The following is a 25,797-nucleotide window of genomic DNA, read 5'->3' as shown; positions in this document are numbered from 1 at the left end:
GGCCTTGTACCTAATTTGCTCGGTGGGGGAGCAAATAAATACCTTGGCCTTCGGGCCGGCATCAAAGTGTATTATTTGTTCTGCAGATTCTGCACTTAAGGTAATTTGTCCCGGTCAATGGAAGAGAACCCCTCTATAATAAGGCAATTATTATTTTTGGTCCTAACCAGAGTAGGTTCAACCCCACATTAAAAATGACCTCGTGTCACATTTTGCTTTTGTGGGCAAGCAAATAAATAGTAGTACATATAAAAGAGTGTTTTTAATATGAATATCAATACACAAACAAAAAAAAAATTCATAGGAATATACACACATATATATATATATATACATATATACATATGTATTCACAAATATATATATATAAATATACATATATATACATATATACATATATATATACACATGCATATATATATAATTATAAAACTCAAATGACCTTGAAATGATGTATGTAACCCACTTTACAGCTTACAACATCCGGTTGTGCATGCGCACATGACCTGCGCACTGAAATATTAACGTTATAATTTCGAAATTATTATTTAACATGGAAAGAGTGGTGTTTAAAACAACTAACGAAATACAGAAATGGACGATGTAAAAAAAAGCAGTAAATAATCAAAAGTGTTTATTTGGATAATGTAAACGCGAAAAACAATACAAAAGAACAATGTGGACGCTGAAATATTAACCTTATTATTTCGAAATTATTATTTAACATGGGAAGAGTGGGGTTTAAAATACCTTAAACGTAATACGGAAATGAACGATGTACAAAAAAAAGCAGATATATAAAAATTTGAATTTATCTATAATAAGTATTATGGTATCTGTTCAGTGCACATTTACCTAAAAGTATGGCCAACCACTATAATTCAGTAAATGTAATTTTATTTTCCAAAATAATCAATTATAATAAACAGAACGACTCATGAGAAATCTATCTATATTCGTTTTTTATTTTAATATGCTTTCATAGAAATGTTTCTGTTATATAAAAAAAAAACACAAACTATTTTATTTACGTTACAAGTGTCACGCTCAAACATGAATTCCATAGCTAATATAACATACTGACCCAACGGGTCACAGGTAGTCTAGAATATATATATATATATATATATATATATATATATATATATATATATATATATATATATATATATCCACCAACAATCTGGCCTTTGTGGAGGGGAGACTAAAACTTGCTGAAATGATTTCAAATGATCTATAATAACAGCAAAGGGATACTTTATTCCAAATATTTCTCATATTTTATATCTCTCCTGTTTGGGAAATAGGGTACGTCTATGAATATCTCCAGTATGAAATAATCCTTATCCACTGTGAAAATTACTTTGTGTAACACTCAAAGAGGGGGAGCATAACATACGAAAAATATTTGCAATCAAGTCTCCCCTTTTTGCTTATTTCAGATCATTTGAAAGCATAGCAGCAAATTTTAGTCCCCCCTCCATCAAGGTCAGTAACCTTGGGGAAACATAAGATATTTTGTAATTCATATGCAAAAATTAGGAAAATAAATTACTTCGATTGAAACATTTTATGGATGTAAAATGTGCGAATTAGGGTCTCGTTTATAGATGATCCCCTACATGTGCGATTTTAGGAGTAAATATCATCTCTCCGGGAAGATTGTTTTCTAATTTTTTTTTTTTTTTAGTAAAGGTAAGTTTATGGATTATTTTTTTTAAAACTTTTCTATTTATTCAACATAGTTTCTTCGGAATTTAAGTGTACCAATCAGTTACTGGTTAACATTTACAAATCATCTTTGCATCTCGCCTAATGAAGTCGCTATTTTTATTTGAAGTCCTGTCATCTACAGGCTGGAATTGCAAATGCCGATTAAAATTTGAGAAAAGCATACAATTTACGACTCTTAAAAATCACTGTCCTACTTTTTTTCCACGAATGTTCTTTCAGCTAAATTACCTGTCAGGCAAAATGTTGAATATTAATCCAATTCAACTTGTACGCAAAAACTAAACACCAACAAAATTCATTACACTATAAAAAAAAATGTAGCGTATTTAAAATATGGTTGCACGCGTTGTCAACGCCATACAATTAATCGCAAGCATAGATTGAACTGAAAAAAATATGTTTGCAACTTTAAAAAATCGCGGTTCACGGAACTAGCACTACTCGTGCTGGTCAAAAGAATAGAACAGCATGTCTTTTTCCGCTAAATTCTTATTGAGGACAATCTGTGAGATGTAATTGGTGCTAAACTATCCCTATCATGCTAAACTAACTGAAATAGTTGTTTTATGAGAGAATGTTTTATTCATATCAATTGCAATGTGAGTTTTAGAATATTTTGTGTTTCAAAATAATAGAACAACAAAACAAAATAGTTTTTTATTAACATAAATACAAATCAAATTAATCAATATTTAGTAGCATCACCTTACGCCTTGATAACAGCAGCAATTCACTAGGGCATGGAACCAACAAGCTTCTCACAATCCTGTGTAGATACCGAATCCCATGTGTTCTGGGTTTCAATATTCATGGCTGCAAAGGTAGTGGGTTTTGCTTTGCGGAGCTTCCTCTTTATCTGGTCTCACAAGGATTCAATAGCGTTCAAATCTGGCGAGTGTGCTGGCAATTCAAGAACATGGGATCGATCGTTATCAGAGCCAAGAAGACGTGGTCTTGGCAGAGTGTGCCGGTGCCAAGTCATGTTGAAAAATTATGGCTGTAGCCTCTCTGTCAAACAGGTTATCCTGCACTGGCACTAAATAAGCGTCCAGAATAGCTTTTACGTTTACAGTTCCTTTGATGAAGCATAAATTACCAACACCTTTAGCACTCATACAGCCCCAAACGATGCAAGACTGTGGGAACTTCACAGACTTCTTAGCGCATTCTTGGTTATACCGTTCTCTGGTTCTTCGCCAAACACGTAGCCCTTGGTCGCCGAAGGAGATACAAAATCGAGACTCATCTGAAAAGGTCACACGCTGCCATTTGTCTGCAGTCCAGGTTTGACGAGCAGTTGCCCATCGCAGCCTCTTCAACATCTGCTTCTTGTTTAGGAGTGGTTTGGTGGCAGCTATACAATTTCGGTATTCCTGTTGCTGGAGCCTTCGGTAGGTAGTACTTCTCGAAACCTCGGTACCAGAAGCTTGTTTCCACGCTTCAGTGATATGACTTGTTGATTGGAATCGACCTTTCTTTGCCATCTTGTCCAGTGCCCGGTCTTGTCTTTCGCTGGTGCTTTTCTTTCGTCCGTATTTCTTGCGATTGCTGTTGGAAACACCCTCAGCACCTTTCTGGAGCACTTTGGTAACCATCGATCTTGAACATCCGACCTTGATTGCGATTTCCATGCGTGTCTTTCCTTCCGTTCACAAATCAAAGATAAGCTGCTTCTCAGGCAAAGATATGCCATTAGAGCGACCCATACTTATACAGTATTATTAAATCGCTTTTAAAATCTTTTTAAACAGTATTTGCAAAATTTTTGAGTTTTAGATTACTCAACGACAAAATGTTCTATTAAATTGAAACGTTGACTTTTCTAATGTCACGATAAATACTCATTGTCTGCCATATGCACCTCCTAACATGATTAAATTAGTTGCAATTGTTATTTAAATATAAGATATCTCGCTTGTACAATTTACAAGCTGAAAATTATCCCAAACAGAATGAATTTACATATGTTCTATTATTTTGACCAGCACGAGTATATTGTGTGATTGAGTGCAGCTGCATATTGAGTGAAGCGAGTTATTATTATACTTTAGAGCTAATATCTTAAATAAAATAGCACAAAATAAAATGAGAAAGAAAAAAATGAAAAAAAAACCCTGTTTTTAATTATCTTTCGTGATTCCATATGAAACTATCTGTTAAATTGTTACAGACATTTGCCCGATAAAGTAAACTAGAGTTTATGGAAGTATCGCATTTTGACTAAGTTAATATATCAGTTATATTATGTCCGGATAAATGCCTTAAAGATTCTTTATTAAGAAAAGTGTATACTGAAAACATACACATATATATACACGCGCAGACACACACACATATGTAAATCTTTACATTTGAATAAGTCTCTCTCCCTCTGCCTCTCTCTCTCCCTCTACACACACACACACACACACACACACATATATATATATATATATATATATATATATATACGAGGGGCGTGCAATAAGTAACGCCCCTGACCTACTTAAAGTTGTCTGATCTAGCTGAAATTTTGCATGTGCAATGATTTATATCTATACGGGTTATGTGGCAAATTACAGCTTTGAACTAATTATGGTTTCTGTTTTACAGGTGTTTGAACGGAGTCAGGTGTGAAATGGAGCGTATTGAATGTCTAGCAGTGATCCAGTTTTTGTATTATTTTTACACAGTGATCACCACTTATCAAGGCCCGGAAGCCACTCAGGGATAAGTTTATTGCAAGTACATTACGTTAGTGTGGAGATTTGATGACGTGTTTACTTAAGGGGGCGGTTCATTAGGAATTTGTTAACGTTGGACTTGAATACATACAAGTTGTAGTCCGGTGGGAAGCAGGCAGACGGAACAGAGCTCCACAGGCGTGCAGTACTAAGAAAGAAGCTTTGTTCATGGAATCCACGTTTTGATTTAGGCACAGATATAGAGTGGGGAAAATTTTTCACAGTGGATTCAGCTAGACGGGTGTTTTTCGTGAAAGATTGGCGAGGGGGGACCAGAGATTGGAGTTCAGACGAGCACCTGCCATGGAAATAACGATAAAACAAGGATAGGCTCGCAACGTCTATTCTGTGGGAGAGAGGTTGCAGAGTAGAGAAAAGGGCATCCCCCACTAAGTCACGCAGTCTATTTTGTACTCTCTTAAGGCAGGATAGGCTGTTTTTAGCAGCTCCTGCCCAGATATGGCAGCAGTACCCCATCCTTGGACGTACTTGGCTTTTATATAGATAGAGAATCGTATCAGTAGTTAGATATCTTCTGGAGCGGTAGAAGGATCCCACCATCTGTCCAGCGACCTTGGCAACAGACTTGATGTACGTGTTCCATTTCAGATCAGGAGTAAAGGTCAAACCCAGAAGCTTGTCAAAACACGGGGTCTCACCCAAACGAGAGGCATCCACCCATTTTGATGCCAGATGGGGATCAGAGCGTTGATGATATAAGGATAGGAGTTTGGTTTGGATGCATTAAAAGTAACCAGCCACGTCTTCCCCCACTGAACCATGCGCTCGAGATCAGAGGAGAGAGAATCAGACAGAACTTTGTCATTTACAACCTTTGATGAGTTGCCGTAGATTGTCGTGTCATCAGCATAGATGTCAACGAATGATTTAAGTATGTGTTTAGGGAGGTCATTGATGTAGATCAGAAGAGACACACACCACAGGTGATAATGTCCCATCATATGACCTTGTAAAACGCTGGCATGGTGAAGCCAAACATGGCCGGAAGTCTGTGGAAACAGCTCCCAGACATGGTCGCCCCCACCTTCTGCAATTGATGAGGCATCTGTCCGTCAAGTTGAAGTTGCCATTTTTGAAGATCGGCGCATTACTATTCGATAAAGAGCTCAAGATGTCAAGATTAGTACAGGGTCTGTGGAAACTATCATTCATGACTATTTGCATATGCATAAGGTCTCTGTCAGATGGATTCCCAGGTTGCTCACACCATTCCAGAAGTGAGAACGCGTCGAGTGCTCGAGAATGAATTTGGAGATGTGCCAACAAGATGAGTCAGTTTTTCAAAAGACTGATTACACACGATGAAACCTGGGTCTGTCACTATGATCTAGAGACCAAAGCCCAGTCAATGCAGTGCACCACCTCCAAAGCAGGCAAGGGTGCAGCTCTCCGCTGGCAAGGTCATGCTCAGAGTCTTCTGGGACCAGGGAGGAGCAGTGATGACAGATCTCCTGACAAAGGGTACCAAAATTACAGGAGCCTATTATGCTTAACTTTTGAGGAAATTAAGGGAAACTATTAAAATGAATAGACGGGGAAAGATCAGCAAATGTACTTTCCGCCTGCAGGACAACGCTTCGGTCCACAACTCGCATGTCGCCAGATCAGAAGCACGGGCGTGTGGTTATGAAATCATACCCCATCCGCCCTACTCTCATGAGCTTGCACCCTCTGACTTTCACCTCTTCTCAGCCCTAAAGTTGCTTTTGAAAGGAAAGCGTTTCCCAGATGATGCAGTTTTGATTTCTGAAGTCACGTCGTGGTTGAAGGACCAACCTGAGGTGTTCTACAAAAAACGGTCTCCAGAGCTGCATCAAACGATAGGAGAAATGCATACCTCTGAGTTGTTCCTATGTAGAGAAAAACTAATAACTGTGCCAAGTTTCGTTGTTCTACTGCTATGGGAAGTGGGGCAGAGGCATTACTTATTGCACGGCCCTCATATATATATATATATATATATATATATATATATATATATATATAGTCCTCTGCATTAAATTTGCTTCTCTGTATTGCAACTATTTAGGGTGGTTAGACTTGTCCATTTCTAAACTAGAGATCGAAACTCGATCATCTATCATCCAGTTTGCGCTACTGTCAATTTAGCCTCAGTCACGCAGCATGAGTTAATATAAAAATTATGATATAATCATTCTCAATTTCCGAGTCCGTTCGATTTGTTAATAGTTAGAGCTTTCCATTTGGTTCATGTTGCATAACGATGTCACTTATCCTACCGCGCAATCCACGAATAGGATAGGGGAGTGTAGTTATCCTTGAATACACACTTATATATCTATCTATTATAATATAATACACAAATTGGCTTACTTGAGAGTTGAAAACGTCCACCCACCTTACGACTTTTGGTTTCAAAAATTATGCGCGTGCGTAAATATATAAAAACAAAGCAAATAAAAGTAACCTTTTTCTCGATAATTTTTGGAATGTCTTTTTTTTCTTATTTTATTCATTTTTTCAATAGATGTATGCGTTACATTTTTTATATACCTAACCTAAACAAAATGAATATAAATAAATAAAACCGAAAATATATTTTTTTAATTCGTTTGCCTTACAAATACAAAATAAAACACGGTTAAGTTTGGAGATACAGTGGTAAAATACTCTCTGTACGTATAGCGAAGGGTCAATCGGGTTTTCTCATCAATAATTTTGGTTATTTCACACTTTCCATTATCAAAGTTGTCTAGAGCTTTTTAGACCGTCCATCCACCCGATAAATTTCGTGCCCCTGGTAGGATCCACGAATTAATTATCGGAACCGCAGAAGGTGGCTCGGTACTGTGCAATATTACCAGAGTTGACAGCAGGGCAGGGATCGGGGCATGTTACATCTTGAAACTACTTACTTGCGGATAATTTTATACGATAATCGTTTTCAACATACTGGAAAACCTATAAAGGTTATCATTTTAAAGGAAGCTGTTAAGTTGGCAACCAAGTAAAAATTTACCGAAGTTGTATAAAAAAAGCCCTTATTAAAAGTTATATAGCAAAATTGTCACCTTTGTAATAAAAATATGTTTATGAATTGTTTTTAATCAAACATCAGACGTGTTGGTCATTTCTTTTACAAGAACATGACTGTTTTTTTTCCAATGGGGTTTTGTTTATAAATATATATGAGCTGATTTTTTTTAATATTTATGATTTTTTTTGGGGGGGGTTAGATTACGATAAAAAGTTCATAAACATATAATTGGAAAAAAACACAATTCATAATTTTGTAAAAAACACGTTCCTACTATTTTAACCTGTTCTATTTTTATGTTTGATGGACACAAAATTACCAACACCTACTAGTTTATTAAGTAAAAAGGGCATAAACATGTTTTCATTAAAACGTTATAGTTTTGTTTAAACACTTTACATAAAAAAGTGTTTTATTAGATTTTTTATATTTGCTTAAAATAAAGTTATATTGTACAGTGTTGGTCTTCCGTACCTAAAACGTTGTCTTCTGCCGAATGACTTTGTAAATAAAAGCTGCGTCTCTGAACAAAACCGACATACCTATAGAGTAATGCGGTATTATGGTAACTTATCTGTATTAATTCCTAACTGCGCATATAGATGCACGGTTAGGAATTAATATTTAGTATATATAAATAAATATATATATATATATATATATATATATATATATATATATATATATATGCATGCGTGTACTAGCAATTCGCACCGGGACCTATGTACTCTTAATAACTTTGTATGCATATATATATATATATATATATATATATATATATATATATATATATATTAAGAAGTTTGTACTTATATACAGGTAACCTACATTTAAAATTTCTAGTGTTTGGGACAAAAATTGACGGTGGAGTTTGGTAAAGTTCTCAAGGCTCAAATAGTTGAACTTTAACCCCCTTACAACAAAGTTTCTTGCCAAATTCCGATTTCAAAGATCTTTCCAAATCTCAAGAACCCTTTTGTTAAATCTCGAGTCTGTAGACTAAAAGTTGACAGAGTAGTATGCTATGGAAATGTGCACTCACAGACAATATTAATTTAATAGATATAATAGAGAGATTAATCCACAATTACTGTCAAACACACAATTATGTGCTCCTAATTTACTATTATTCTTAAATCCAAACTTATTTACTATTAATTAACTAATAATGTCAAGCCAAATGTTTTGCTATTAATTAACTAGTGTTCTCGACTCCAAATCTATTTTCTATTTCTTAACTCTTAAACTCAAACCGAAAATAATTTGCTACTAATTTACTGTTATTCTCAAATCCAAACTTGTTTACGAATAATTAAGTATTAATCTCAAAACCAATATTATTTGCTATTTATTTACTATTTTCACAACTACGAATTATTTACTATTTATTCACTATTAATCTCAAACCAATATATTTGCCATTAATGTCAACTCCAAACTTATTTGCTATGAATTCACTATTAATCTCAAACCCAAAATTATTTGAGTTAATTTAATTTTTCTTTACTCCAAACTTATTTACTTATAATTCACTATTCATTTTAAACCCAAAACTATTTGCTACTTATTTACTATTGCTCTAAACTCTAAACTTAATTACTCTTAATTCACTATTCATCTCAAACCCGCAATTATTTCCAATTGATGTACTATTACTCTCAAAACCAATCTTATTTACTACTTGCATTTCTGCCCGGCTTTGCTCGAACCCTTAGTACTGTTCATAACCTGCTCTCTGTGTGAATATATTTGATGAAACATTTCAAATGTGTAGACCAACAATTGCCTGAGTAATTTTGTAGAGACACCAGAGATATTTTTTAAATTTGCCCAACATTTTGACCCCTTAACCTTTATTGTTTTGGCTTCAAATTGAAATAAAATGTTTAACCCATGCTTAAGTTAACTACACTTTAAATTTCAAGTGTTTAGACCTAAGATTGGTGGAGGAGTTTGGTAGAATCTGCAATGGTCTACTCTTTAAACTGTGACCTTTTGGCAGCTAAATCCTTGCCACAAAATATGTTAAAATACTTACCGCATGTCTGAATACCCGTTATATACAATTTCAAACGTTTAGACCCAAAATTTTTTGAGTAGTTTGCTGAATGCCGAAAAGATCAAATCTGACCCTATTTCTGAATACCCTTTATATAAAATTTCAAATGTTTAGACTAGACATTTGTTTAGTTATTTGGTATAACCAGAAAAAGTAAATTTTTAAAAAACTTGATTCCAATTTTGAACCCATCACATTTATTTGCTGGGTTCAAATGTAATTATAAAGTTAAATCCATATCCAAGTACCCTGCATTTAAAATTTAAAGTGTTTAGATCCCGAATTGACGGGGGAGTTTGGTAGAGATTTTAAAGGTAAAATCGTCGAACTTTTACTCCTTGACGGCCAAATTTCTGTCCAAAAACGGATTAAAACGATTTTCCCAGAATTCAATACCACATATGTCAAATATCGAGTTTGTTGACCGAAAATTGATTGAGTTACTTGATACGCAAATGCACACGGACACACAGACTGACATACATTTATATATACATATGTATACATATATATATATATGTATATTCTATATGTATATATATAAATGTATACATATTGTATATGTATATATATATATGTATATTTATATGTATATGTATGTATATATGTATATATATGCATGTATATATGCATGTATATGTATATGTATATATGTATACGTATACATATATGTATATATATATGCATATGTATATATATGTATATGTGTATATATATTTCTATTTGTATATATATGCATATGTATATGTTTGCATATATATGTATATATGTATATATATATATGTATATATATACATATATATATTCGTATATATATATCCTTAGAGAAAGAAAGATATGTACAATAAGAAAATATGAGATGAGATAAATGCATTACGTACACAAACCTATAGAACATTTGTCGCTAAAATTCTTTCCAAAATATAGAAAAATATGAGAGATTTTAAATAGAAACAGTAAAATAGTTAATCAATATATATTCTCAATTAAATCTTAAATATTTTTTTACTTAATGAATAAAAATAAAATCAATAAAAAATTGTCAGATATGTGAAAATAAATTTCCGAACCTTAGAAAAATAGCATTAAAATTAGAATATTTTTAACATTTATTAAAATTCTTCATGAACAAGTGAGAACTTTTAACACAGGAATACTGCCTCACATTTACACTAAATAATGGTAGCAATAACGATAATTGTGATAAAACATTTATGCCAGTAGGATTTTATAATAGGGAAGAGATACTGATCATTAATTGACATGCACCTGTTAAACATCTTTTATTGACACCCCCTCTCTCTCTCTCTTTCATTGTCTACCTGTCTATTTCACTTTATAAATATCTTCTTGCTCTAAATTTCTCCTTCAAGCAAGAATACATATTTCAATAAATATATTCAATACATAGCAAAGATAGATATTTCTAAATGAAAATAACGTAGCATAATCTATAATATAAATCTGAACCTTAGTGGGTGTATATGTGTGTGTGTGTGTGTGCGTTTGGTCACGAATAGACTCCTACATGGTTGACTATTTTAAAACATTGATTACATATAATGATAGAAGATATATCGAGACACAGGAATGGACATGTTGTATCTGGTAGAACGGTGGTTTATTAAAATTGTGGGGTCTGACTCCGCGCCTTGCCTTCAAAGTATGGAAATAAAAAATGGAAAAAAAAAACGTTTACAAGGATTTTTTGATATACATGTACATAATAATTTAATAAGTATATTTCAACTTAAATAGGGATGGTATAATAAAATTGTGGGGTCTTCGTTTTTACCTGTACTCCATGGAAATATGGCACAGACTTTACCAAATACTTTTCGTATCTATTTGCATGAGTATACGTTGATAATTATGTTTCAGTTTGAAGAAATATGGTATAATCAAATCATGGGGTGTTCGTTCGCGCCTGACCCCCATAAAATGTAAATATGTCACAAAGTTTAACAAGATTTTTTAAAAGGGGTGAGGGTCCACAATAACACCTTAATCTTAATCTTTATTCACGTTATCTTTTATTTTTTTTTAGTTTAATCATATTGTGTCGAATACATTCACCTAATAAACTCACCTACATATTAAAGTGAAAGCAAAAAAAAAAAAAAACGTCGGAACTTTAGACAATTTTTCGAAACAAAATTGCGTAACTCTGTTTTTCCTTCTCCACATACACGTTGCACTCTTTCGAAAATAGATAACTATATAAATAATAAAAAAGAACATTTCTTGTTATCATGTCAAAAGAAGGAAAAAACCCTGCTCACGCGATTACGTGTCTTTCTAAAAATATTTACATAACCTTTTACTTTTTATTTATACATGTGTGTAAGCCTTTTTGTCAGTGTACTAGAATGAATTCAGTTTATTACCACCCCTTCTGCGTGTCCTTTACATTACAATAGTATAACCCTGAATAAGACGGCGCAATACTACACCGTTCAATACTGTAAAACTGAAACGAAGGTATTCTGTTTGTAAAGGGCACCATGTTTCTCTTATTCGTATTTATGTCGATTCTTTGCTTTAAAAAGCTAAAGTAATTACGTGTTTACATTTTAATATCCATTTTGTTGTTTAGCATTATTTTACTAATGAAAGTAAAGCTTCATTATTTTTCAAAACTGTTTTTGTTTCTTTGTTTTTCGATATTTCATTGATATTATTTAGTAAGAGTGTTTAGCAGAAAAACCAACAAACGACTACCCGAAATATAAATACACAATAATTAAATGTTACCATAGTCAATAAAAGTTTAGTTCATGTTTTTATCTTTTGGAAACAGTTTTTAATGCTGTTTACTTGAAATAATTTCAGCGAACCAAAATGAAAACGAAATTGTAGGCGATAACTTCTTAAATTAATTTTATATAAACTACACATGCCATAATCGAATATTCCTCAAGCACAAAATAACGAAACACATTAAAATATGTTTATAAGTATTCCTTACGTTGACGGAACTCTATTAAATTGTTAACACAAAATGCTCAGGTACCCCTCTTTCAAATTGAAAACGAGGCTCTCCATTCAAAGTCGCTGCCATTTTGATTTTTTTTAAACCGGTTCGTGAATTTAAAAAAAAATTACAAACTGCTTAAAAATACAAACCAATGAACTTTTCAATCATAAAAGTAATTTTTATTGACTATGGTAACAATTATTTCTTGTATATTTATATTATTATACATATAAAATTTTCTCTTTGTAAGGAAACATCATTTTTTTGGTCACTCTTAGCTACGAATGGAAACGAAAATTATCTTTCCTTTCATCATATTTTGCTTAGGTACAATTTTTGTGTATCAAAACCTATCTCTTTACAACTTCATCCTTTTCATAACCTATCATACTTTCATTAATCACAGTTCATTTTTTGTAGGCTGTTGTTAACCCAATCAATGACGGGTACGTCTGCTAGTTATATATATAATAAAAACGTATATCACAAAGATGTCGAGTTTTTAAGACTATTTTCTTTCGATAGACTTGAACATATTATCAGTTTTTAATGTGCGTCAATGTAAACGTTTTAGATTGAAGCGGCTCGCTACTCACGGCGGATCGAATACTAGTAAATTTTCAAACAAAGATCAAAGGAATTTTTTAACCTTACATACACTTTAAGTAAACTAAATTATACATGAACTTTATTATTTTTGTAAATTGGTTTTTAACGCCTTCTCGTAACAATTAATTCCCGGCTACAAAAAATTGTTTTAGAAGGAAGTTTCTATCATAGGATTACCACAATAAATTTGATAAAATAAAATACTGACGAACACATCCTAAGTAATTATGCTAGATACACTATATCATTAGATTATTTTTAGTTTTCAGTCTTACAGCACTAATAGAACTCATCAAAATACTTGTAATCTAGCGCTATTTGATATTTTAATCTGATACTTAGATAGTTTTGATCCTTCATGAAAGTGCAACACAAATTGACAATAAAGTTGGACTAGAATTAAAATATAAATAATAGATAAACTAAAGGCGAGACACAATGTAAGGAAAATCCCTCTCCTCTAGTATTTAGTGCTCTTGCCTTTCTCGCCGAAAAACAAAAATAAAATAAATACCTTTGTATTTAGTGACTAGACATGCACATATACCCACCACATGGATTTATTAACACAGCAAAGTCCAGTGCCAATGGTTATAAAATAGGTAATATATAAAAAAAAACATAAAAGCATATATTACATTATATAAAAGTATTTATACAATTATATTGAAATAGAGAAGTAAATTCTTTTTTTTTGTAGTCGCTCAATGACGCTTGTTTCCCCTGGAGACGGAACGAACCATTACGTTGTAAACGTTTTGAACCGTAATAATAATATTTTCTAACAATGCGTGTTTATACGTGCATACCGAAGCGCATACAAACGTCAGCTTCAATTCCAATTATAATACCGAATCTAAAATATGCATGAACTGCGTTGAAGTATTTCACCGAGAATGAAGTGTATCCAAAATCGAATGGCATCTCTCTTTCCGACTAAATTTTCAATCATTTTTTTATTCTATATCAATTTATATATATATATATATATATATATATATATATATGTGTGTGTGTGTGTGTGTGTGTGTGTGGTTATATATATGTGCATATATATATATATGCGTGTGTGTGTTTATAGGATTTACTGTTAGACTCAATAATTTTGAATTCTATATCACAGCCTCTAAGAGAAAGAGTAAATAATTTTAGTTTCATCGAGTGTTTGGAAAATTAGATATAGTAAGGAAAAGTTTATATACTTTTATTCATTGTGAAATTTTAGCAATATTAATTTTCCAATATTACCCAAATGTAAACTTATATTTAGGTAAGATATATACAAGTTTTGAAAAATGGCGCTGTTCAAAGCATGAAATTGACGTGCCTTTTCTCTTCATATATATATATATATATATATATATATATATATATATATATATATATATATATATATACCTACAAGACCACAGTATAACCTTAACTTAACTTTCAAATGCACTTATCAAGCAAACAAGGCACGACTAAATAAAGATTATATGAAAATATATTAGAATGAATGGACGGAAAAATTGCAGAGAATTTACGAGTCCAATCAATGTGTAAACACAGCATAAAGTATTAACTTGTTCACAAATATTAAAAACTAAACAAAAATGTTCCTTCATTAAATTTGATATTGTAAATTATCACTTATCTCTATCCAACGAACCCATTGAATGCACTCTCTATTTCGCAACTCCTCGCTCTGATCTATCTGGATGAAAAAAATTAACATTACCAGAAAATATGAACTGCTGTTATTATTCGTAATATTTTGTATATGCGAACATCTGTTCTCATATTGAATATTTTCACAAAGTTAAGCCACCATTTTCCCCAATACGGTCCAATGTATATATGGAATACTTGGGTGCAATTACGTAAGGATCAACACTACTAAAGCCAACGATATTGTTGCGATATGATGATGACACCCTACCAGGAAAATGTTACACTTTCTCCAATTTATACGGTTTATGATGGACAAATAAGATATTAACAATTTTTGTTCCTAGATGTACTTATAACCCGCACTGGTAAAGCGTTCCTGTCAGTTGTATATCAAAGACCAACCCACACTAGACCGCTCATACACGCCAGCTCCTACTATCAATACAATGTAAAGAAAGGAATTGTCCGTTTCCTACAACACTGAGCGAAATATGTATGTATGAACAGCAATACCTTTCCAGAGGAGATAGATATTTTAAAAGAAACCTCTCACCACAATAATTTTAAAGAATGCATGCCAACTGTTCAAGGTAATCGGAAGCAGACACTAAAGGACAAAACCGGAAAAGTCACCACAATTTCTATGCCATACATGAAAGACTTGTCGAAGAAACTTCAAATAATATGTAACTCATCTCACATTTGGACAGTATTGAGATAAATCACAATAATGCCGGAGGTTATATCGACCGAATCATTGATAAGATTCTAAAAACCTCAGTATACTGCTACAAAAATAAGGGGCCATTGAATATATACCAGTTCGGAGACTATCTATTACCTGGAAACCTTGCGACTTGATATTTGATAACGTTTTAAACTACAGTTCCATCAATTTAGGCCTAAATTCCCCTTTTCACACGAAGTGGAAATGATTTATCTTAACCAGAAACACATGTAAATCTTCTCTACGTTCAAATTATTCATGTATAAACACTGTTCATCTTTTTCAGTGTTCGGATAACTTTAAATTCCTACTATTCATGCAAGGACAAAGGGCATAGAAATTAGACGAAAAATACTAATCAATTCGAAATAGAGCCACATTTTATGATACAAAACTTAGTTTACGACTGACAAAGACGTATAATTATCAAACAAAGATTCTAAAGATTTAGAAGAGTCGGTCATTGCCCACTAAAAAGAAGATATATTAGATATTACATTCCACCATCTTCTTCAAAATCAAGTAAAACCAAAAGAGAATAGATTTCATTCTTCTACAAAAAACAGGTCAATTTAATAACAAAAATAATGAAAATACCCACGTAGCTCCTGTTTCGTTATGAAACCCTAATTTTCTTAGAGATTACGTTTACCGTTTTAAAACGTATATGGTTTGTAATGAAGTGAAACATAATAGTTAACATTGCAGAAAGAATTAAGGAAAACTTAGATTAAATTAAGTAACACTTTTACAGAGTTGTAAAATTCTAAGATCGTACGTACAAGTAGAAATTAAGAATAAAATAGTAAATTCTTATCATATCATGGGTCTAATTTTTCCAAAATACTTGTATACATACATAAGGGTTTAAATACATGCTATAAACCAAGAAAATCGCGAGATCGATTTCTGGTACAATATCAAATTTAAGAACAAATTATTGTTCATGTAAGAATATACCAACAATTTATGCCATTTACTCGATTTATTAGTGCATTTTATGAACTAACACATTTACCAGAAATTTGTAAGTTGTAAGATGGATAAGAAACGAAAAGGCATCGTACAAACTAACTTAGAAACTAACCAGTCTATCAAAAACAATCCAACACTTATCAAATTGAGTGCATATGTCAAGTCAAGAAAGACTGCAAAGAATAAAACATAACTCGAAACGAGATCGATTTGCAACCGACTACAATTATGATACTATCGCTTACCGAGGAGTGTTACTTGGTTGAGGAACGTCCTGGGAACGGAACCAGCTGACCGGGGAATAAACGATATCTAAATATATCTAACAATAGGCACATGGAAACATCAACAAAAACGAGTAGAGATGTCATCGGCTATAACTGGCTGGCATGGGTCGCTTCTTGTCTTCATTGCGTAGTGCAAGCGTCTTTCCATCGTCGGCATTAAGCGCATGCTGAAATGGAACGATTATACAAAAATAGCGAACAAATGCATTTATATATATATATATATATATATATATATATATATATATATATATATGCCAGATCAATAAGCAAGTTTTTATAATTAGATAAGTCATCATCGGAAGTAGGTGAGTGGCTTTTTAACAAAGACTTTAATTTTATCAACAGAAGTAGGAGGAATACAAAAATCCAGCCAACCAGACAACACGAACCAGTCTACGTCCGACAGGACGAGAGACGACAGGTTAAAGATATGATTACAAGAAACCGCCGTAGAACCAAATTTGTTAGAGACGAGCCATTTCAGGAATGTATCATATTTTAAAGTAAAACGATTAATAGTATGAATATCACCATTAGAGAGGAATCTACAGAAACGCAATTTATCAAAAAAATTTAGATGTTTCCAACCGACAGACCATAAAGATAGGAATTTTAAACGTAGGTATCCAAGATTATTATGAAAAAAACACAATTCTGTCCCTTAGAAAAGCACGCTGGACGTGCAAAGAATTACGACATTCGATCTTCATTCTTCCTCTGCCAATATAACCGGGAACCACATATTTACGATCACATTGGCGTAAGAAATTAATCTTATACTTAGTAAAATTTAGTTTTCCTCTGATCTTAATAAGCAAGTTGATCTGTTTTAAAAGTTCAGTGTTGTAACGTCCCCGGAGGTATGATAGTACATTTGAAGTACAACAGAATTGTAATAAAGTGGGGCATTTTTATTTATTTTTTTATACTCATTGTTAAATCTTAAATGAATCATATATATATATATATATATATATGATTCATTTAAGACTTAACAATGAGGAGTATATTTTTATAAAAGCCCAGTTGAACCCAGACGTATGCCGGAGTGCAGGCGCCAACTGTTTCAAACATTAGAATTATATTTAACTAGCAAAAGTACCCGTCGTTGACGGTGTTCAAAAGCAGCCTACAGAAAATAGACTCTGGTTTATGAAAGTATGATAGGTTATGAAAAGGAAGGGTTGTAGAGAGATAGCTCCGGATTATGGGGGTATCAAAACCAGATCCAAATATGATGAAAGTAAAAATAAAATAGATAACCCCCATAATTTATTATACCATACCTGTTCACACTGAAACACTTATCACAATATTCTGTGGATCTATATTAAAAAACCTTGTTAAACTTTCTGACATATTTACATTCCATGGAGGTCAATCGCGAACGAACACCCCATAATTTTATTATACCATATTTCTTCAAACTGAAACATAATTATCAAAGTGTACTTACGCAGCTATGTATGAAAGGTCTTTATTAAAGTGTGTGCCTATTTCCATTCTATGGAGGCCAGACGCGAATGCAGACCCTACAATTTTATAATACCATCCCTATTTAAGTTAAAACATACTTATCAAAATATTATTATGTATATCTATATCAAAACACTTGTAAACTTTTTTTTTACTTATTTAATTTTTTTGTTTCTATACTTTGTTGACCAGGCGCGTACGTAGACCCCACAATTTTAATGAATCATCTTTATGCTAGATCAAACATACTCATTCCTGTGTCTCGATACATCTTCTATCATTATATGTAATCAGTTTTTTTTAAACTAGTCAACCATGTAGGAGCCTATTCGTGACCAGACACACGCACACACATACGTTCAGCTCTGTATTATAGATTCTCTCTTTCTTCATTGAAAGAGAGAGAAGTGGTGTGAAAGAGAGAAATAGAGAAAGAGAAAGAGAGAAAGAGAGGGACAAACAGGGGCATTCATACATAACGTTAAAACATTCTTATGTTTTTGTATTCATGAGTTCATTCGGGTTTGACCTTTCAAATTCTAAGGTTTTATATCGTTTTGCCTAGGTTCAGTATTATAAACAAACTGTCATTTTTGTCTTGAGTCATACCAGAACATTTTCAAAATCACAAACACCTGCTTAACACATTTGCACCTCACAAGTACATACCAAGTTAGACACAAGGTTTATTAATGTAGAGCCCCCAGCTTCCTTAAAAGAGGCTACGTCATTGTGCCACACACATAAGCGCAACGTGAAAAAGTTCTCCATGGACCATTCCTTAAATAATCTAATTTACTAAATGTTCACTACGAACGATTACTTAACATTTTTATTGACTATTCTACACACAATTACTTTTATCCTCAAGTGGCTTCCGGGTATTAGTAAGTAGTGGCTCCTTTGTAAAACAAAACTGTGACAAGAACAACCAAAACTGGAGCAGAATATAAAGAAAACAGTACAGAGCTGCATCAAAAGTGTTTTCTTACTCAGTGCTGGGTCAATAGCGAAGCAAGTATTGCTAAATCATAACTGAAATTTTCTCCTTTAATGTCCACTGTTACATGAGTCATTAGTAAAGCCAGTGTTTCTTAATCACTAACCGTATTTCCTCGTATGGACCTTAATATTGAAGCAAGTGTTGCTTAAACCCTAACAATATATCTCCTTTTGGGACCTCACTGCTTAAAGAGTTCCTATTGAAGCAGGTGGTGCTTAATTTATAGCCGCATCTCTTATTTATGCTTTATGAGCCTATAAGGAAAAAAGTGTTGCCTTATTTCTAACCGTACTTCCATCGTAACGGGTGCTGTTGGAGGAATTAATAGTGAAGTAAGTATTGCTGAATTAATAACCCCACTTTTAAATTCTGGGCCTCATTGTTTTATGATTTAATAGTGAAGCAAGTGTTGCTTAATCTTTATTCGCATCTCCTCATTTGAAAGTCATTGTTTGATGAGTCAATAGTTAAGTAATGCCGCCTCATTAGTAAGCGCATCTACTCTTAATAAGCGACAGGTGTTCGATGAGTCAGTCGTGGAGCCTGGCTATATCCTCAGCCGCACTTCCCATCACAATGATCGCATTGTTTGATGAGTTACTAGTAGAGCAAGTCTTGCTTAATCTTTACCCGCACTTTCTCCTATTGCATATAATTAATTGAACAATCATGGTAAAGAAAGCAATGCTTATTCATTACTGCACTTCAAAGCTTCTTACCCTCACAGCTTAATGATCCTCAATAGTGTAACATATGTTGCATAATGATTATTCTCAGTTTTCACTTCTGAACCTCATTGCTTGATAATTTAAAAGTGAAGCAAGTGCTGTTTTATTAGTAACCGCATTTCCACCTACTAGACCGCATTCCTTGATGATCGAATGTGAAACAAGTGTTGCATAGTCCTTGACCGCACTTCTGATTCTGGACGGTACTGTTAGCTGAAACTATACAAGCAAGTGCTTCCTAATTTTTAACTTCATTCTCACTCATAACTGACATCATTAGATGAGTCAATAATGAGCAAGTGCTACATTCTTCTCTAGCCGTACTTTTACCTTTCTGGACCTGACTAATTGATGAGTTTTGTCTATTCCCTAATGGTGCAACTCTTTTTGAACCCTATTGCTTGATTGGGCAATATTGAAGCAAGTGTTACATAATTCTTACCCGCCCCTCCCTTTCTGAACCTAACTGCTTTATGAATTTATAGTGAGGAACACATTGCCATATTCATAGCTGCACTTCTATTTCATAACCGGCTCTATTTGATGAGTAAATAGTGAAGCAATTGTTGCTTAATTTATAACTGCACTCTTCCATCCTAGGCTCTACTGCTTTATTAATCAATAGTCTAGAATGTGTGGAATTATTACTAATCGCAATTTTCTTTCTGGAACTGTTTCAAACGACCTGGAGTTCTCAACTTTTTCTTCGAAGTCCTCATTTATGAAATCGTGTTTTGTTTTATTCTTGCTTTAAAACAAATTAGTTAATAAATATAAAATTTTAAGAAATAAGTTTTTAAAGTAAATATGTTACTAAAATATTTTAAATCGATTTCTTTTTGATTTCAATAATCTGAAATAACTACAGAGCAATAAATTAATTAAGTAAAAAATAGTATATGCTCCATAAAATTGTGCTTAACTTCCTAGATGTAAAACGCGAGCGCAAAAATGCTGACACCCTCCAAAAAAATCTGAATGTACTGAATGAAATAGCGTGTGCTAATATATTATATAACTGTTATAAAACTTTAATTTTTATAGTTCTTTCAATTTGTCGACCTTTCCCCCCCCCGTCTAATTTACTTTGTTTGGTGACCAAACATTTTCTTCTCTTTCTTTACATTTTCGTTTTGTTAAGGCTTCAATGATGCAACACGAAAATGTCGTTTCAAGTACATAAAATGACTTGATTTGCCATTTAAAACTGTTTACTCGATGTTTAATGCTTACTAAAACGCTTTCTAAAACATTGATTCATGTATTAATATGCGAGTTTCGAACACTGAAACTTCATAGTTTTTTTAACATTAGAAGCAAAAAGAGTAAGTCCGTTAACTATCCATTTTTTCGTTCACGACGAAATGTAAACTTCGTCATTATAAATGTAAACAGACACATGCACATTGCTTAATTCCTATAAAGTCTATTTCTAATTAGCAATATAAATGTTTTAAAAAAATGTAAATTATAACATTTCAGACTGCTTTAATATCGATTATAGCTAATGTAGACACCCTTGTAGAGTTTGTACTGCAAACATTGATGGCTATTTCTGTCATACATATTTTTCTTCATAAATTTTGGTTTGGATTTGGTTTCGATTCAGCTTAAGCATCGATAGGAAATAGATTCCATGATAATACATAATAAATCTGCATGAATTAAAATATCATATTTAAGCGCATTTTACGACTGAGCTACGCCGGGCATCTCTTCTATCTTCATAAATACTATGAAGTTTTTTATAAAAGAGCTGCAATATATATATATATATATATATATATATATATATATATATACATATATATATACATATACATACATATATGTATATATATATATATATATATATATATATATATATATATATATATATGAACAAGTGATTAATAAAAGATGTTAAAAACATCTTGAAAAAGAGTTAAACACATATTTAATTTTAAAAAGGAAGCACAAGATAAGTGGATAGTCCTTAATCCGAGGAGTTTCAAAGAAATACTCTACTTCTCATCAGAGGGCAGGAATTAGAAAAATGCGAGATCGGATTTTGCATGTAAAAGTATTTAATGAAACCACAAGTAAGTCACAGATCTTACTTGGTTAAAAAAGGGCGAGGTAAGGGAAATAGGAGGTAATAGAAAAAAATGCTAAAAGATTTCACATGAATTGATAGTCCGGTGAATGGCAATATATATATATATATATATATATATATATATATATATATATATATATATATATATATAGATAGATAGATAGATAGATAGATAGATAGATATATAATGTCAACTTAGTGAAATTTTCTCTGTTAGAGCGACAGAGTTTACTACTAATGCTATATTCTAGATTTGTAAATGTAGTAAACATGTGTGATATTTGCAAATGCGACAATTAGATCCAATGTATTTTTACGTATATAACTGAAACATGAACAGTTTGATGTAAACCAACACTATTTACTTGATGGTTATGATATAAAAGGCTGTTACATTGCTATTAAGAATATCAATTTAGTAGTAAACGTGTTATTTGCGGCAAATTATTATATGTAGCTTAGTTATTTCTTTGTCATGTTTTGTAACGATCATTTAAGATCAAAGTTTCCTCAGATTAGTAATACTCATATGATAAAATGTGCTCTCTTAAATAGGTCAGTTATCTATCATCTATAGAATAATATGCCTAGTCAGTTCGATATACATCAGAGCATCATGGCTCTCTACATCCGTTAAAATTTGAACCGCGTATTTTTTGAAAATTTAATCTGATTTAGCTTTCATTTTGACCTTGCAACTAAAACTAAACTACCCCTTCTTATACAGTAGGCGAGTTTTTATGGGTTTCTGTGCAAATGGTGTGAGAATATCGCGAGATTTAAGTCCGTTCATAGAATGGAAATATATGACACATTCTCATACAGGGATCCTGCAAGATAAATACCTATGCCAATATATTGTAAAGCTACGTTTATAAGAGAATTAGCTAATTTTATTTCAATGTAAACAAAGATAGTAATGTTACGTTGTTCATATAATAGTGGTTATGTGTCTGTTTATTACTTTTTGATGATCATCTAGTTTCGTATAAAATGACGCCGATTATATTGTCGAACAGATATATATGTATATATATATATATATATATATATATATATATATATATATATATATATATATATATACTATAAAGCTGAACGTCTGTGTGTGTGTGTGTGGTCACGAATAAGCTCCTATATGGTTGACTATTTAAAAAAAAACTGATTATATATAACGATAGAAGATGTATCGAGGATCAGGAATGGGTATGTTTGATCTGGTAGAACAGTGGTTCATAAAAATTGTGGGGTCTGCGTTCGTGGCTGGCCCCCAAAGCATGGAAATAAAAAAACACGTTTACAAGGGTTTTTTTTATATGCATGTACATCATAATACTTTGATAAGTATGTTTCAACTTAAATAGGGATGGTATAATAAGATTGTGGAATCTTCGTTCGCACCTGTACCCATGGAAATATGGCACAAACTTTAACAAAGACGTGTCATATGTATTTGCGTAAGTATACTTTGATAATTATGTTTCAGTTTGAAGAAATATGGTATAATAAAATTATTGAGTGTTCGTTCGCGCGTGCCCTCTATAGAATGTAAATATGTCAAAAAGGGTGAGGGTCTACAATAACACCTTTACTTTAATCTTTATTCTCGTTAGATTTTTTTTTTTTAGTTCTATCATATTGTGTCGAATACTGTAAAGGAGGCAAAGAACAGGGGAAAAACTGATGGCTTTGCTATTACGACCACCGCCCTACCGGATGTGACGTAGGAAGGCTAGACAATCGAAAGGAGTGGCTGTCTTTTGAAAATATCGGCCAAATGAGCGACCCCCCGCCTGTAGAATAGTGCCCATTTAAAGTTTAAGATATTAATGTTTTCTACCATTTTTTCGATATTTATCGTTTTAAAGGTTGACCTGCAATCTTAATTCTCGTTAGCTTTATTTATTTTTATTGTGGTTCAATCATATTGTGTCGAATAAATTCATCTAATAAATTCACGTTCTTATTAAAGTAAAGGCCAAAAAAAGTGGGAATTTTAAACAATTCTTTGCAAATATTGCATAACTCTGTTTTTTTCCTTCTTCACTTGCACGTGCCACTCTTTCGAAAATAGATAAATAGATAAATAATAAAAATAAGAACGTTTCTTGTTATCGTGTTAAAAGAAGGAAAAATCGTGCTTACGTGATTACGTGTCTTTTTAAAAACTTTTACATAATCTTTTTATTTGTATGTATATATATATATATATATATATATATATATATATTTTTAAGCCTTTTTTGTCAGTGTAATAGAACGAATTCAGTTTATTACAAACCTTTCTGCGTGTTCTTTATATTACAAGAGTACAACACTGAATCCGACGGCGCAAGATTACACCGTTCAATACTGTAAAACTGAAACTAATCTATTTTGCTTAAAAAAGGCGCCATTTTCTTCTTATTCATATTTATATCGATTCTTTTCATTAAAGAACTAAAGTAATTACGTGTTTACTTTTTTAATGTTTTTGCGGTTTCGGGTTATTTTACTAAAGTAAGTAAAGCTTCACTATTTTTCAAACTGTTTTTCTTTCTTTGTTTTCGATATTTCCTCGATATTATTTAGTAAGCGTGTTTAGTATAAAAGCCAACAATCGACTACCCAAAAAATAAATTAAAATAAATAAATGTTACCATAGTCAATAAAAGGTCAGTTCATCTTTTATTGTTTTGAAATATTTTTTAATGCTCTTTACTTGAAATAATGTCAGCGAACCGAAATTAAAACGAAATTTGAGGCGATAACTTCTTAAATGAATTTTATATAAACTACACATGCCATAATCGAATATTCCCCAAGCACAAAATAACGGAAAACATTAAAATATGTTTATAAATATTCCTTACGTTGACGGAACTCTATTAAATTTTTAACACAGAATGATCAGGTACCCCTCCTTCAAATTGAAAACGGGGCTCTCCATTTCAAAGTCGCTGCCATTTTGATTTTTTTAAAACCGGTTCGTGAATTAAAAACAATTACAAACTGCTTAAAAATACAAACCAATGAACTTTTATACGATAAAAGTAACTTTTATTGACTATGGTAACATTTATTTCTTGTATATTTATATTATTATACATATAAATTTTTCTCTTTGTAAGGTAACATCATTTTGTTGGTCACTCTTAGCTACGAATAGAAACGAAAATTATCTTTCCTTTCATCATATTTTGCTTAGGTACAATTTTTGTGTATCAAAACCTATCTCTTGACAACTCCCTCCTTTTCATAACCTATCATACTTTCACCAATTACAGTCCATTTTCTGTAGGCTGTTTTTGAACCCAGTCAACGACTGGTACTTCTGCTAGTATATATATATATATATATATATATATATATATATATATATATATATATATATATATACTAGCATGTGTGCTGGGTGTTCAGATGTGTATGTTGCGCAAAAAAAAGTGGTAGTAGGAAGGCAGGCTCGAACCCGTACTCTAAAGGAGGCAAAGAACAGGGGAAAAACTGATGTGTTTGCTATTACGACCACCGCCCTACCGGAAGTGACGTAGGTTTTAATTAAGGCTAGACAATCGAAAGGAGAGGATGACTCTTGAAAATATCGGCGAAATGAGCGCCTGTAGAATAGTGCCCATTTAAAGTTTAAGATATTATATTTTTTACCATTTTTTCGATATTTATCGTCTTAAAGGTCGAACTTTAAAATGATATAGATCTGAAAATTCGTCGCCTCTGTCGAAATTT

The 25,797-nt window shown here is 32.4% G+C and overlaps 1 protein-coding gene across 2 annotated transcripts in view; it reads left to right on the top strand.

Moving 5' to 3' along the window:
- LOC145268573 (metabotropic glutamate receptor 3-like) overlaps positions 1 to 25,797 on the top strand; it is a 1,374,385-nt gene that overhangs the window by 1,095,663 nt on the left and 252,925 nt on the right. The window lies entirely within an intron of this gene.

The sequence above is a fragment of the Euprymna scolopes genome, chromosome 4, assembly GCF_053919585.1.
Source record: "Euprymna scolopes isolate OS-2025 chromosome 4, ASM5391958v1, whole genome shotgun sequence".
NCBI classification, from domain to species: Eukaryota; Metazoa; Mollusca; class Cephalopoda; order Sepiida; family Sepiolidae; genus Euprymna; species Euprymna scolopes.
The sequence above is the reverse complement of the archived record's forward strand: the minus strand, read 5'-3'. Positions and strand labels throughout refer to the sequence as shown.